Source organism: Eptatretus burgeri, chromosome 6 (assembly GCF_056783735.1).
Source record: "Eptatretus burgeri isolate ZD-2024b chromosome 6, Ebu_testis_v1, whole genome shotgun sequence".
Taxonomy (NCBI): domain Eukaryota; kingdom Metazoa; phylum Chordata; class Myxini; order Myxiniformes; family Myxinidae; genus Eptatretus; species Eptatretus burgeri.
Window position 1 is genome coordinate 70,795,485 of NC_140966.1, and position 15,283 is coordinate 70,810,767.

The 15,283-nt window shown below is 31.6% G+C and overlaps 1 protein-coding gene across 18 annotated transcripts in view; it reads left to right on the top strand.

The window, feature by feature from the left end:
* Positions 1 to 15,283, top strand: part of LOC147025021 (uncharacterized) — a 291,362-nt gene that overhangs the window by 230,200 nt on the left and 45,879 nt on the right. Inside the window, exon 1 of one of the 18 annotated variants that reach the window (XM_085885581.1) lies at positions 4,361 to 4,450. The exons of the other annotated variants lie outside the window; for them this stretch is intronic. The gene's annotated coding sequence lies outside the window, so the exon portion shown is untranslated. Of the gene's footprint in view, positions 1 to 4,360; positions 4,451 to 15,283 lie in introns of those variants that run through there. 18 annotated transcript variants of the gene reach the window in all.

Below are 15,283 nucleotides of genomic sequence, written 5' to 3' on the forward strand. Positions count from 1 at the left end.
GAAGCCACAGGCTGCATATGAATATATTAATAAACCATAGCAAAACGTCTTGAATTTTTGGCCTTTTGGTTTTCACTCTTAGACATGCATAGTTAATATGATACTTGGAAGATGACATAATGGAAGCACAAGGAGATCAGAACACATATTTTCTTTCCAAGACCAAAGATATTTGACATTATGGTTGGTTTTTGACTGATTTAAAAAGTTTTTTCTTTATTTTTAATCTGCCAATTTAAACATTATAGTGGGTGATATGATGTCAGCATAAAGCAATGCTGACATCCTATCACCCACATCATATGTACAGATTACTTAGAATGAAAAGAAAGGTTATTAAAAGCTTTTTGAAGTTTAATTTAATTGTGATCATTCTTGGGCACGAGTGCAGATCTCAACAGACGGTTTCAATAGTGGAGAAGAATAGAAGTTGGGTTCATCAGGAGATGTCGAATGCAAATATCAGGAAAGTAGCTTCCTGAAAAGAAATCCAAGAAATATCCGTGATATAAATTACTCCAGTTTTGTGTGACCTTGTCTTCTGATATAGGGAAGGGGAAAGTTGGAAAAGAGAGGAGAAAAGGGAAATAATGATGAAGGGAGGTAGGGGGGTTTGGCTGACTGCCATTTTTACATTTGCAATATGTCCACTTATGGAGAAACTTAACAGCTGAGAGAAAAGGATTCTTCTTCTTCTCCTTCTTTCGTGTGCAGCACAAGGCTGCTGGGGTTCATCATTGGCCAGGGGGCATGGCTGTGTCACTGTTGAAATGCCCCCTGGAGGTTAAGGCAAGATTTTGGAATTTGACCATCGCCGACTCTTCGTGAAGAACACCGTGGGATCTTTTCCATCCACCAACTAAAGTCGGCAGATGGGATGCCAGTTTAACATCCATCCAAGGGACAGCACACACATAGATGAATCAACCTGCCTGTGAAACACCGTGTGGTGGAAAAAATTCAATTTCCACAAGTTGGATCAGCATACCAAAGGAGAATCTTTAATTTCGTATATACGGAGGAAGAACATTGAATGCTTGACTGAAACATTCGAATGGACTTCACTGAAATATAAACCGGAAGCAATTCTTCTTATACACAACTTGATATTCCAAAGAATGGGAGGGAGAACTAAACGGTTATCTGATAAGCATTAGGCAAAAGAACTCAAACTACAATACGTGTCCACTGGGTGAAAGAGAATGACAAAATCATGGCAAAAGTTGCAGTGATATCAGTAGAGTGAGTATACTGATTCTGGCTCACTTTTCCCCATGTAAGTGAATGGGGGATTTTCAGCGATTCATATTTTTTCCCCTAAAAAATAAACCCCCTTTTTAGCCCAAGGTATATTTATTTGTCTCCCCTTTTAACCTTGGGGCACTCTATTCAAATAACCAATGCAACAAGACAAAGATTTGTTCAAGTAGCAAAGTAGTAATGTGATTTGTTAAAGGTGATTCTGAAGTAATATCTGAAACATGTAAGCCGAGGGACACTCTTTTTCAAATAACCAATGCATATTGTTTAGCTCACTCATTGAACCAACAAAGATTTGTTCATTCTCAAATTCCTTCAATAGTTTAATTTTCTTTGCCCAATAATCACCATCGAAAATATTTAAAAACAAAACATTTGAATCTTTATATTTTTCAAGATACCCCTTTTGTGCCATAACGAAATGATATACTTCTCTTAATGATCTCATCTGACCACCTCCTGAGTTGCATATCATTTTGAGATTGTAATAAATTATTTTTCCATTGTTCAATTGATAACTATCAAATTTTTCAGTCCATTCAAGGATATTGATTATTTTCTTTACATCCTCTAACTGATTGGTTTTTAAATTGATTCGCTTATTTGTTTTATTTACCTTTGTTTTAGTTATTTTTTCAATAAGACTTATTTGATTTTTTCACATTCATTATGTTTTCCATTTATATACCAAGACTGAGATTTTCTCCACTCTTCAGTTTGATTAATACTTGATTCGACCATTTATATATTGTGAAAAATGCGGCGGGAGCCCGAAAAAACCCTAACCCATCTTCCCATCGTTAAAACTTGTGCCCAAATGAAACACAATCTATTCTATTCACTCTATCATACAATATCCATATGGAACACAATCTATTCTATATACTCTATGATTAAATATTCACTCTATCATAAAATATCCATATGGAACACAATCTATTCCATGATCTAAAATAAATCTCTTATCATCAAAGGCTCCTAATGCCTTTTTATTTACTTCTTCACTTTATATGTTATGTTTATAACTTCTTTAGTATTCATTTTCCTATATTCTTCTTTCTTATTCATCAAACAATTATAATAATTTCTAAAAGTTATTGATTTTCTTTATTACATATTTCTTTATTCCCTTTAACCTTTTATCAATCTGATCACCATACTTATAAGCATATGCCTTTACTCTCAATCCAATAAACTCACTCATTACTTTTCCACCCAACTCATCCTTAAACTTACCAATAACCTTTTCATTCTTTTTTGAAAATAACTTGCTCTTCTTACTAAAATTACTTGTATCATATACTCCAATATTTTTCTTCATATCTTGATAAACATCATCAGTTTTTATATCTAGAATAAAACTATCAGTGTCCATATAAAACAATGAAACATTTTCATCCATACTCTTTCTTTAAGTCATTATACAAATAATCATACATCAATATCTTTGATAAATCAAGAACTGCTGTTCCAATATCAATTGGTTTATCCATGACACTATTTTCCTTTTTCATATGAATGGCAGAAAAGTTCTCTGATAAAACCTCTTCTCTCTCAAAACTTGGTTTATTTATCAATCGAGAAGCTTCTTTCCAAGATGTTGCGAATCTAATGTTTTGTCTGTTTCTAACATTTTCCATAGTCTTTCCAAATACAGCGTTATTCATTAATTTATAAAAGTCCCCTTCAAATTTTACTTTTGTATGTGCTCTCATATCTGTATTGAATTTAAAATACTTTTCCATCTAAGGACTTTGTTTAAATTTTAAAACTCTATGAATTTTAGCTACTCTCAACCCAGCAGATAAATATTGTCTCAAGTTCCTTTGATGAAAAACATATCCCTCTTTATCATAGAATGTTGTTAATAACTTTTCTGTTGATTTACCTTTAATATTAAAACTTTTATGATAATCACTTAACCATTCTTTCTTTGGGGTTTCTTTCTCACATGCAAAAGGAAGGTCTTTATGCTTATAATGAAGATCACTCGGGTACCTCAAATCAACTTCAAAATAATAACCTTCTTCTTCCTCATTCAATTCCTCTTGAGAAGAAATAACAATATTCATCAAAGCCTTTTCATAATCCTTTTCTTCCACCCACTCTAATTTACCATAAGGCAGAGATTGAGACATTGCCCATCCATACAAATTATTAGCATCAAAATACATCAAATAATTACTATCTTTTTCACTCTCATAATTTGGAAGATATTTATTATTTGCTTTAGCAGATCTTTTTGAACATACTTGTGATATTCCACCTCTCTTAGACTTCTCAATCATCAAAAGCATGGCGACATCACTGATTAAATCTATCTCTTGTTTTGTCATTTTCAACATTGCACTCCAAGCTAAACCAGGAGCTGTGAAATAGTGGGCAGGATCTAATCCATAGCAATTTTTATGATGACAGAGTGATCTAAAAGCTTCAAACACATCAGCGAACAATAAAACATCTGTTTTTAGATACAAATCATGATATTCCCCAAGGTTCTTTATCTTAAATATTTTCCAAATTTCTTGTGCATGTTTATATTCCTTATCACTTATCTCTCCTTCATAAAGGTTATTATAGAAACTTTCTTTTGAAGGAAGTTGTGTTTCTTTAAATCTCATAAATGAATCCATATAATCATAAGGATAAATTCCCTTACTTCTATGAATTTTCTCTTTACTTTGAATTTCATTCCTTGTTTGAATTTCCTCTCCAGTCAGAATTCCCTCTTTAATCAGAATTTCATCTTAAATCAGAATTTCCTCTTGAGTTAGAATTTCATTCATTGTTCGAATTTTCTTTACAATTAGAATTTCATCTTCAGTTAGAATTTCTTCATTAATTTCCCCATTAATTAGAATTTCCTCTTTACTTTGAATTCTCTCTTTAATCTGAATTTCCTCTTTAGTGAGAATTTCCTCTTTTCGAAAGAATGGATTAAGATTTGGAAAAGAGCCCGTGGAGCTTAAATTTGATGCGAGGTTGGCTAGTGATGTTCCCATAAACTTGTAAGAATCCAGAAACCTAATATGAGTTAAAGGTTTTGTGAATATCATTTTTGTAAATGAAATATACTTTTGACTTGTGTTTGTTTTGGCAGAAATATTCCCTGGTGTTTTTGAAAGTTCATTTATAAATCGATGTGTATCATAGTTGGCGCTGTTGTGAAGAAAGACTGGAATAAAAGAAGGTAATTTATAATTACGATTACAACAGGAATGAGCGGGACCTCTATATTTACCAGTAAGATGGCAATGATCCCTAACTTTAGACTCCTCAATTTCCTCCTCACAAATATGACAGATATTGTTCTTTCTAAATTCTAATTTTTCTTCTTTGGTTAATTTCATCGGTTCATTTGTTTCTTTCATGAATTTAGTTAGTCTTATACAATCCTTTTCTAATCGTTTTACAAACTCTTGTGAAGCTTTTTTCCACTATAATGTTCAAGTTTATTATACTTTTCTCCAACAGGTGATTTGATATAATGACAGAAACCACAAGGAATATGCTTTTTATATTTATTTGTATGTGATTCTTTTGGATTAGGAGAAGCAGTCTTTATCTTTTTTGGGATACATTCAAAATCAGCCTATATCACAAATGGGTGCATGATAGATTTGTTATAATCTTCAAAAGAAATCTTTTCACCAGGTTTAGGCATTGCAATTACAGCTGATTTATGATTACTACAATATTTTGAATGTTGTTCTTATCGTTCTTTTCTATGAAATGAATTAAGACATCGCTTACAAGGATATATTTTGTTTGCTGTTCTGAATACCTGAGAAGAAATTAATCTTGATAAATTATTGATGTATGTTTAATGTGAATTCTTTCCAACACTAAAATATAAAAGATCATTGTGTGTTTATTCATTTTTATAGTTGTTTGAAATATTTAATATTTGAACTTTGTTTGCATCCGTTAAACCATATACATAAATAGAAAGATTATTCTTTTTCTCAAATTTAGGAATATCTGCTAGTGGCATTGGGAATTTAAAATATTTAATGTCCAAGGTATTCTCATATTTCATATATTGTTTTACTCTTTCTGAATTACATTTTGGTGGATGTAAGTGAGCAAGAACAGACCAGAGAAAACATTTATTATCATTGTTCTTAACATTAACAACTGCCTTCTTTAGTTTTATTTCTTTTGGTAATGCAATAAAATAAGAAACTTTAAGAGGGTTTGATTTTAGAATGTGTATATCTAAAAAGATGATTTTTTAAATATTGAATCCACTTCCTACCACTGTATTACCAACATCCTCCTCTTGTCTTGATAGTTCTTCATAAACCCCACTATTCAAAAAATCTTGAAATGATGTTATAAAATGAAGATCTGTTCTCGTATAAGGAGTTTGTTCTTCATCTTGTCTTTTCATATTCATTTTCACTCCCATATAAAACTTTAAAGTTTTCATTTCTTTTAATGTCTTTTTAATAACTTTTTCAACATCAGCTTTCACGATTTCAATTGATTCAGCTATTGATGATGGACCGGGTTCTCCAAATTGAAAAATCCTTATTTTTATATGCCCTTTAAATGCCCCATTAGTGTTTTCAATATAATATTCTCCCTTTACTTTAAAATCATTTTTCTTGTGTTTTTGTGATTGAAGGTGATTCTTATAACTACTCTTCAAAACATCCTTTGAGCAGATATTACAATGTTTTCTTTCCAACTCAAGAGGAGATATTTGTTTGAAAAGATTGAATGTGTGTTTGTTGGTTTGAAGGTGTTTTTTATAATATTTATATTCGTGATTACAAACATCGCAGTACGTTGTATTCACCATATTTATATAATAAAACTTTGCTTAAACTAAAATTTTCTTCATGAAAATTTTGTTTAATCAATAGGTGAATCTGTGCTTAAAACCATTTTATCCTCCAACTTTTTCACTTAATAAATACAATGTTTCAAGACACAAAAGACAAGTTTCAATCAATCTCTTCATTTGTTAAAGATACTGAGAAATATGTCAAGGATGTAAAATTGAAGAAAGATAAATATAACAACTCTTGGATAAAAACAATTATGGCAAATAATATGAGTTCTTCATTTTCCTTCAGTGGAAGGGCTTTTAGTATACCTGGAAGAACATCAATTAAGGTATCTCTAGCAAAAGTTTCTCCTCTCCTTCTGGCAATATATTCAAAGCGAGAAAAAGCAATGAAACAAGAAAAAGTATCAAAAAAATAAAAACCGTATGGATGAAGCTTGAGAAAGAAAAGATAAGACCATCTGTAATATGCAAGGAGAAATTTGTATTTTTTTCAACAACCCGAAAGATATAAATCCTGATGAAATTAAGGATGTTAATATATCAGGTGAAATGACATTTCATTCAATTGTAGTTAAGGATCATTTTAAAATTACCTTTAATATAAAAAATGTAGCAGTTGAATCTGTTAATGAAAAAAAGTATATAGATATCGATGGTAATGTTTTTTTTACTAATTAAATACGAGTCAATATTCAACTGAAGATTTTGAAGATTATGAGAGTGATTATGATACCGAGAGTTTGCATTCAAATGATAGTTATGATACCGAGAGTTTGTGTTCAAACGATAGTACTGAAAGTATGGATGATTCTGAAAGTATCGAAGATGATATCGAAGATGAATTTCAGTTTAAGTAAAGTTTTACTTTATAAATATGAATAGTTTACTCGATTTTGAGCCTCTTGAATTCCCTGATTCTCCAAATGACAAATTTGAGAATTGTCCTGCGTGTGAAAGACGGGTCAAAAGTCAAAAGCCTACAAACAATGTATATTCTGTGATTATCTTCTAATTAATGATAATAAAAAATATAAAAAGGAAAATAATTCTTTTAGATTTACACCAAAAATGAATTACTTTTCAAGATTGATTCGAGAAATGAATGTAAAGTATGAGGGTTATAACGCACCTTTCTTTACAAGGGAAGAAACTGAACGTATCAGAGAAATGTTCAAAGGATTGTTGTTATATATTATTCATGGATGTGATTTTTCAGGGAAATATCAACACAAGATATTGCATAAATAAAATAATGGATTATCTTGAAATTAAACCTGAACTTCGGATAAAATATGGAGTTTCTAAAAAAGCCAATAATAAATTATATAACCTGTTTTCCAAATATATAAATGAATGATTTTTTACCCATTTGGGAAAATAAGATAAAATTTAACAACCATAAAATCTCCCAAATTCATTAAGATGCCTCCTAGTTGGTTCAAGTGGATGTGGAAAAACCTGCTTACTTTTAAAGATGCTCCTTCCTCCCAACTTTTTCAATGATGATAATTTAATAATTTTCACAAAATCGAGTTTTCAACCAGAGTATCAATTACTCTCACCAGGTTTTAATGCTGGTCTTCAAAAAGAAGATATAATCGGTTTATTTAAACTTCAAAAAAACCTAAATGATTATAACATTGAAGATAAAATACAATTATTTTGTGATACACAGAGATGTAAAAAGAAATCAAAACCGATAACTTGTATTCTTAGTGATAATACGGATGATATATACCGTCTCCCCAAGATTTGGATAAATCTAAAAAGAACCTCGTTATCTTTGATGATTGTGTTCATGAGAGAAACCAAACGGTAATGGACAGCTACTACACAAGAGGGAGACATTCTTCTTGTAATTGTATTTATCTTAGTCAATCGTACTTTCAACTTCCTCGTCGTTCCATCAAAAACAATGCTAATACTTTTATTTTATTCAAGTTAAATTCAATAGATATAAACAATTTTTGGAGAGACAATTGTTCTACATTATGTCGTAAAAAGGAATTTGGGGATTACATGAAACATACGACTGAAAAATATAAATATATTGTTGTGAAACAAGATGAGATATTAAATGATATTTTTCAAAAAATAAATGGATGCGAAAGAAAGAGCAAGAAGATTTGGGGAACATCAAGAGTTGGTTTCAAAAGTTGTAAAACAACAGGAAGACATAAAGAAGAAACGCAGACAAAAACTAACGGATGAAGAAGCATTCGAAAGAAAACAAGATAAATTTTTGAAACCACTTTTAAAAACTTCCCAAGAAACAATGAAAGATATTTCCACAGTTCCCACAGTAGAATATACTCCTAAAAAACTTCAAATGTTAAAAGATTTTGATCAAATGACGGAGGAAGAATTAGAGCATTTAGGAGAATGAGAATATGATGATGAAGGTTTATTTCAACAACTGGAAGAGATTAATCGACCCCCTGATTATATTGTGAATGCTCTTCAAAACAATGAATATTCAGGTGATTCAAAAACCAAAGCAGGACTCATTCCAACAGAACAACCAGCAATATTTCATCTTGTTCAAGAAAAGGTATTGATATTTAATGATGAATTAGGGTTCTTGAGTTCTGCTCAACCTCCTGTCAAACTAACTCCGAGATTAATGTTTCTTCTCACAAAAGATGGAAGACAAGGTTCAACTGTGAGGGATGAATCAAAGTATATTGGTAAACCATTGGAGATGAAAAATAATGATGATAAAGTATATATTGATCTGCTGAACTCTGTTGATTATAGGGTTATTCTTTCTGGTAACTTCTGGTTAATAATAAAAGAAATTAAGAAAGGCAAAACTCAGTAGGAAGAATGATAAGGAGAAACACATTATTCAGGCTTTAAGTATCCTTGGTTCAGGTGTTAGTTTTCTTCCAAATGACCCATCGCAATTAGTTAATAGACTGTTATTGTTGTTAGGCAGTAAGAAGGCTGGAAATAATTGTTTTAATGAAGCATCAGCCATTTTAGACCCGTTGATGAACATGAAAATAATTAATAAACATCAATATAAAGACATTTTATCTCATATTAAATAAGATGAGAAGCACAATCCTGAGTTTCAATTTCACAACAAGCGACCACACATCTTCATTCCCATACCCACGACAACTTGACCCAACAAAAGAATATGAGGCATCTTTATTGTCCATGGAAACTTATTATACCTTATTTAATATAACCGATAAAAATGACAAGTTTAGTTATAATCCGGGAAGTGGATACAAAATGATGACAGTCTCACCCGGAGCATATGAGATTTCTCAAATATCTTCCGAAATTGCTCGTCTTATGAAAGAACAGGGTGATGAACCAAAAATATTGTTATAGACATTCAAAAACATACTTCAAAATCGACGATTAAACTTAAAAATAACTACAAGGTTGATTTCTCAATTGCTAATTCATTTAGAGAGTTATTGGGTTTCTCTTCAAAAAATATTGAAACTAATGGGACGTTTTACATTGATAATGTCATTCAAATATCCTCAGGAATAAATTCGGTATTAATTCACTGTGATTTGATTGATGGTGCTTATAATGATGGAATAAAAACAAATACAATATTTTCATTCAGCGCACACTCAACCCCAATTGGTTATAAATTCAATATGGAACCCAAAAATTTGGTTTATTTCCCTGTGTCAGGAAAAACCATACACAGAGTAAATTGTAGGATAACCGACCAAAATAATCGTATGATTTCTTTTAATGGGGAAGTTATATCCATCAGAATTCACCTACGTGAAGTTTTCCAATAAATAAATACGATGGTTATTGTGAGGAAACACGAGTTGGGAAAATATAAAATAATTACAGGGGATGGGATGTTCTTTCCCCATACTACAAGGGCGAAAGTATGTATCTTGGTAGAGGATACTATAAACCTCCGAGACAAAGGGGTGTCAGACATCAATTTAGAGGAGATGGGATAATTGATACTCTAATGGATATCGGTTCAACTATTCTTCAACATAAAGACCTAATTGGTTCAACTGCTTCTGCTGTGGGAAATGTAGCAGGTGCTATAAAGAGTATAAAAGATGCCCAAAAGGAATCTCATAAATTACAAGCAATAAAGGAAATTAAGAAAGGCAAAACTCAGTTGTCTCCCCAAGAATGACTTGGATCAGGGTTTCAAAAGTTTTAACATCTTTTTTCCAAAATAAATACAAGTATGGAAGCAATTGATAGTATCTATGATTTGGACGATACTATTATTATCTCAAACTCCACTAAAAAAGATTACTTCAAGGTAAATGCAATAACTGGAACAGACTTTTAAAATGGTACAAAAAGTTTTGAAATAAATAATCAACAAACCAATTTGAATCTTTCCGAAAGTTTCTTCTTGTGTAAATTTACATTCACTTAGGCTGGGAATAACACAAACGCTACACTCGTAAATGATTTCTTCTGGAAAATGTTTGATAGTGTTCATTTGTACATTGGAACACAAGAAGTTGAAGCGGTTGATTATGTCACTGCTGTTTCTGAAATGATGAAATTTACACGATATTCATTCGGTGATAGAAAGACAAAGGGGGCTATCGAAGGTTTTATTCCTGATATGTCAACGGGAACAAACACAGACCCTGGATATAATCAAAGGAAAGGAATGTATAATGATGATACAAAAGCAGGGAATAGTTTTACTGTGGCAGTTCCTCTTAAAGGTATATTTGGATTTTGTGGTCATGATAAAGTTCTGTATGGTCTTAAAATTAGATTTCAACTGCAAAGGAATGATAATGAAAATAGATTACTTTTTGGTGTTGGTAGTGCTTTTGGTGATCAGAATAAATTTGTAATTGATGAAATGAGTTGGTATATTCGTGAATATACTCCTAATCTTAAAACAGAAGATATGTTGAATAGAAGACTTAACTCAAAGAAACCACTCGGTGTATCATACCTCAAACGAAGATGTCAACACGTTAAACTCAACCAAACCACTTACACGTGGAATTTGGGTGTTCTGGAAGGAAAGCCACAATATCTGTGGATCATTTTTAAAAAGCCAGATGTTGATACTGCGACTGATAAGATTAATGCATTGAGTGAGAATGCTGAGGTGAAACAACTTCGTGTTTCTCTAGATGGAACATTTTACCCACGAGATAGATTGGAAATTAATTGGGAAAAAAATGATTTTGCTGAAGCATACAAGTCTTACCAAAAGGTGTGCGAAAGTAATTGAAATAACGAACCTATTTTGGATATGACAGCATTTAAAAGTTTGTATACAATGTATGCGTTTGACCTGAGTGCTCAAAAGGAAACTATAAAGTCTAATCGAGTGGATACTTCCCTGTACATTGAAAGAGGAGAGAGGGAAGAAGTTGATACATATTGTTTGCTTTTGGAAGATACAGAATTGCAGATTAATACAGATAATGGTGTTATGATTAGTCTCACATCATTTTTTGTTGGATAAATGAGTGGCAAAGTACCAACTGGGGTATATGTTAATCAAATCAATCTTCATAAACTATCATCTTGTGTTCAAAATCAAAAGCCTTGTACGATTAACGTTAATACAATTCAGAGAAAAGGAGCAGTAAGAATTGATGTTTTGCTCACAAGAGAACAGGTTAAAATCTTGAATGATACTGGCTCACTTAAAATTAAAATGACAAAACCAATGTTGAAAAAACATTCAATAAGAGAGACGAGTGGAGGATTTCTTCCATTTCTAATTCCTTTATTTGCTGGTTTTAGTGCGGTTGGAGCATTGACGGGTTGTATTTCAACAGCGGTGAAAACTGCCAACGAAAGGAAGGCTCAACTCCGGGCTCAAAAAGAATTGGAAAGACATAACAAAGAGTTGGAGAAACAAATTAGTGGAAGTGGTGTAATTGTAGATTTTGCTGAAAAACTTGAAGGTCTGCCTGATAAAGCGAGATTGTTAGTTGGAGATATGCTTTCTTCTATCGCACAAGCAGGTGTAAAATTAACTAAAAGGGGTAATGGATTATATCTTTCTAATAAATAAATGAGCATTGATGAGTGGTTTAAAGAATTTGGAAAGAATACATCAAATTTACAACTTGTCAAATATTGTAAGAAATTAAAAATTCATAATGTGGTTATTTGTATGAGAGATGAATTAACAAATGTTCCGAAACATACAAAGAATATTATTATGAACTTAGAAGATAATAATGGGAACGGTTCTCATTGGGTTTGTATTTTTAATAATCAAGACAAATATTATTTTGATAGTTTTGGTCTTCCACCACCTGTTGAAGTCATAAATTTCTTACAGAATGGTGTTTATCAAACATTTCAAGTCCAAGAATCAAATTCCAAGTGTTGTGGTCAATTATGTCTCTATGTGTTATTTCAATTCAACAAAAATAAAAAAATTTTTATTACATTATTTTTTATCTTATATAAATGACTTATGTTGGTAAAGATGGTTCTATCTTTGGTGTATCCCAAGAACTGGATATTGATTTATCAAATTATTACACAAAGGCACAGGCTCAACAACATAAATATAATATAACCAAAAATATTAACATGAAAAATGCTTATAAATTAAAAAATTATCCAAGCTCGACTGACACGAATGACTTGGTGAGATTAAGCGATTTATCACAATATATATCCTTAAATAAAACGGCCGTGTATTCCAAAGATACAGAAGTGTTGATTTTATCTCCAGGTCATACATAATTCACAGTTCGAATTAAAATAAATTTTTTATAAAGAAGGGCATATCGTTTGTTTGAAAATAGAACAATGGGGGTATGATATGAATAATTTAGGGTAGAATTGGTCATTTAAAATTGACCTAGAAGACCTGAAACAATTAAATCAGTCTCGTCAGGAAGAATATTATCCACTTGGTATGGAGAATGAATTTTATGGAAGCACGATTGGTAAACAACAAATAAAATAATTTAATAAGGGTAAATATAATAATGGTTTTGCCATAGTTTATATCATGAAAACAGAAAAAAACAGGATTATTATATGTATAATAATTCAGGAAATACAAAATGATTTAACTATGGGAAGATGGGGAGGTGTTTCGTGCCATCATATTATTCTAACAGCTATTTCTTATACATCAATGACAGCAAGAAGGCTTCAAGAAAATTATCATTTCTGTGTCCAAGCATACCTTCAAGAAAAGGGAATTTGGTATTTTAATAAAAATGTTCTACAACATAAGAATGAGGTATTTTCAATAAAAGATTGGCATTATGCTGATGTTGATAAACCGACAACTTTAGATTTAATTAGAATGTTAAATAATGAAAAAATTATCAAGTTAAGAAAAGGTAAGGCTCTTTTAGAAATTCAAAAGAAATTTTCTTGGTTTCCTGTTGTAAAAAAAAATTATTTTGGATACAGGAATAACAAGAAATCCTGATGAATATATGTATGATATTCTATGGGGTGTAAGCGATTCAAGGATCGTAATGGACGAGGAAGGAGTTGAAGAGGAGGAAAAGGAGAAGAGAGAGAAGGGGGAGAGGGAGAAGAAAGAGAAGGAGGAAAGAGAGAAGAGAGAGAAGGAGGAGAGGGAGAAAAAAGAGAAGGAGGAAAGAGAGAAGAGAGAGAAGGAGGAGAGGGAGAAAAAAGAGAAGGAGAGGGAGGAGAGGGAGGAGAGGGAGGAAAGAGCGAGACTAAATAAATATGAAAATATGGAAACCAGTGAGATTAAAAAAAGATTGGGGGTATTACCGAAAATAACTCAACCCACCGAGGAGGAAAACAAAGAATTGACAAGTCTATTAGCAGTATTTTCGACAAGACCGTTGACATCGTTTTCATGGAGAGGATATTGATGTCAATTAAAGTTTTTTATTTTTTCTGAACTAAATGGAGGAGAGAGTGAAGGCATTTCTCATGATTCTTTATGTTTTAAAAATTAAGATTCAAATGTGCATGTTGGAAACTAAAAATGTTTTTGCACTCTGCTGGAATTTTTCTCATAAATAAATGAGTTATTGTCTCAAATGTATTTTTTTTGTTTTAGTATTAGAAAACTAATACTAAAAATATTTCATATGTTAAAAGTAAAAATAACAGGGTTCTACAAAAAGGTATATGTTCGGTGTGTGGTTCAAAAAAAAATCCATTTATCTCCAAACACAAACTCGGAGGAGATATACAAAAGGTTTTTTATCAGGAAGTAAATTTACAACTACTGGAATACCAGGGGAATGACATCTACCAGGGTATTCTTTCTGTGGTCCAGGCACAAACTTGGATAAAAGATTAGATGAGACAGACAATCCTAAATCATGGAGTGAACCCATCAATAGAGTTTATGAAGTGTGCATGAGACACGATATTGATTATGGGAATACCACAACTTTGGAAGAAAAGCATGAAGCCGATAGAGAAATGTTGTATAATTTGTCTCTGATACAAAATCCAACCTTGAGAGAAAAAGTTGATAGGTTCATCGTGAAGAAGATGATCAGTGCTAAATTGAAACTTGGACTTTGAAATTAAAAAACCTTATAGGCTCTAACGATGTCATTAAGACTGAAGAGCAATTAGTTGATGAATTACACCAACCAATATTCACAAAGTTTCAGAGAAGGAAAGTTTATTCCAAGGAAGTTGATAATATCTGGTCCGCTGATTTGATTGAACTCAATAATGATAAGGGGTACAAGTATGTTTTAACCGTTATTGATTTGAGGAGTCGATACGCATGGGTTGTCCCATTAAAAAACAAAACAGGTAATACTCTTATGTTAGCCTTTCAACAGATATTTAATAAAAGTAAGAGAAAACCTAAAAAATTGTGGACTGATGAGCGAAGAGAGTTTTATAACAAGACATTTATGAATTTTCGAAAAAATAAGAGTATTACATTATACAGTACCTTTAATGAAGGGAAGGCCGTTGTTGTTGAACGTTTTAATCATACCTTAAAAGAGAGACTGTGTAAAAAATTCACACAACTCGGTTCACAACAATGGTCATCTTTTATTCAGGATATTGTGGATAAGTATAATGACACGATTCACACGTCAACAAATATGAAACCATCAGAAACATTTACAAAATTAAGATATGAAAAAGAGATTAATGTCAGAAAACCTAAGTTCAAAGTTGGTGATATCGTAAGAATATATCGGTGGAAATCTCATTTTGAAAAAGGTTATATTAAACGATGGACGAACGAACTTTTTAAAATTGTTTATGTAATCGATACGGTTCCTTGGACTTTTTAGATAT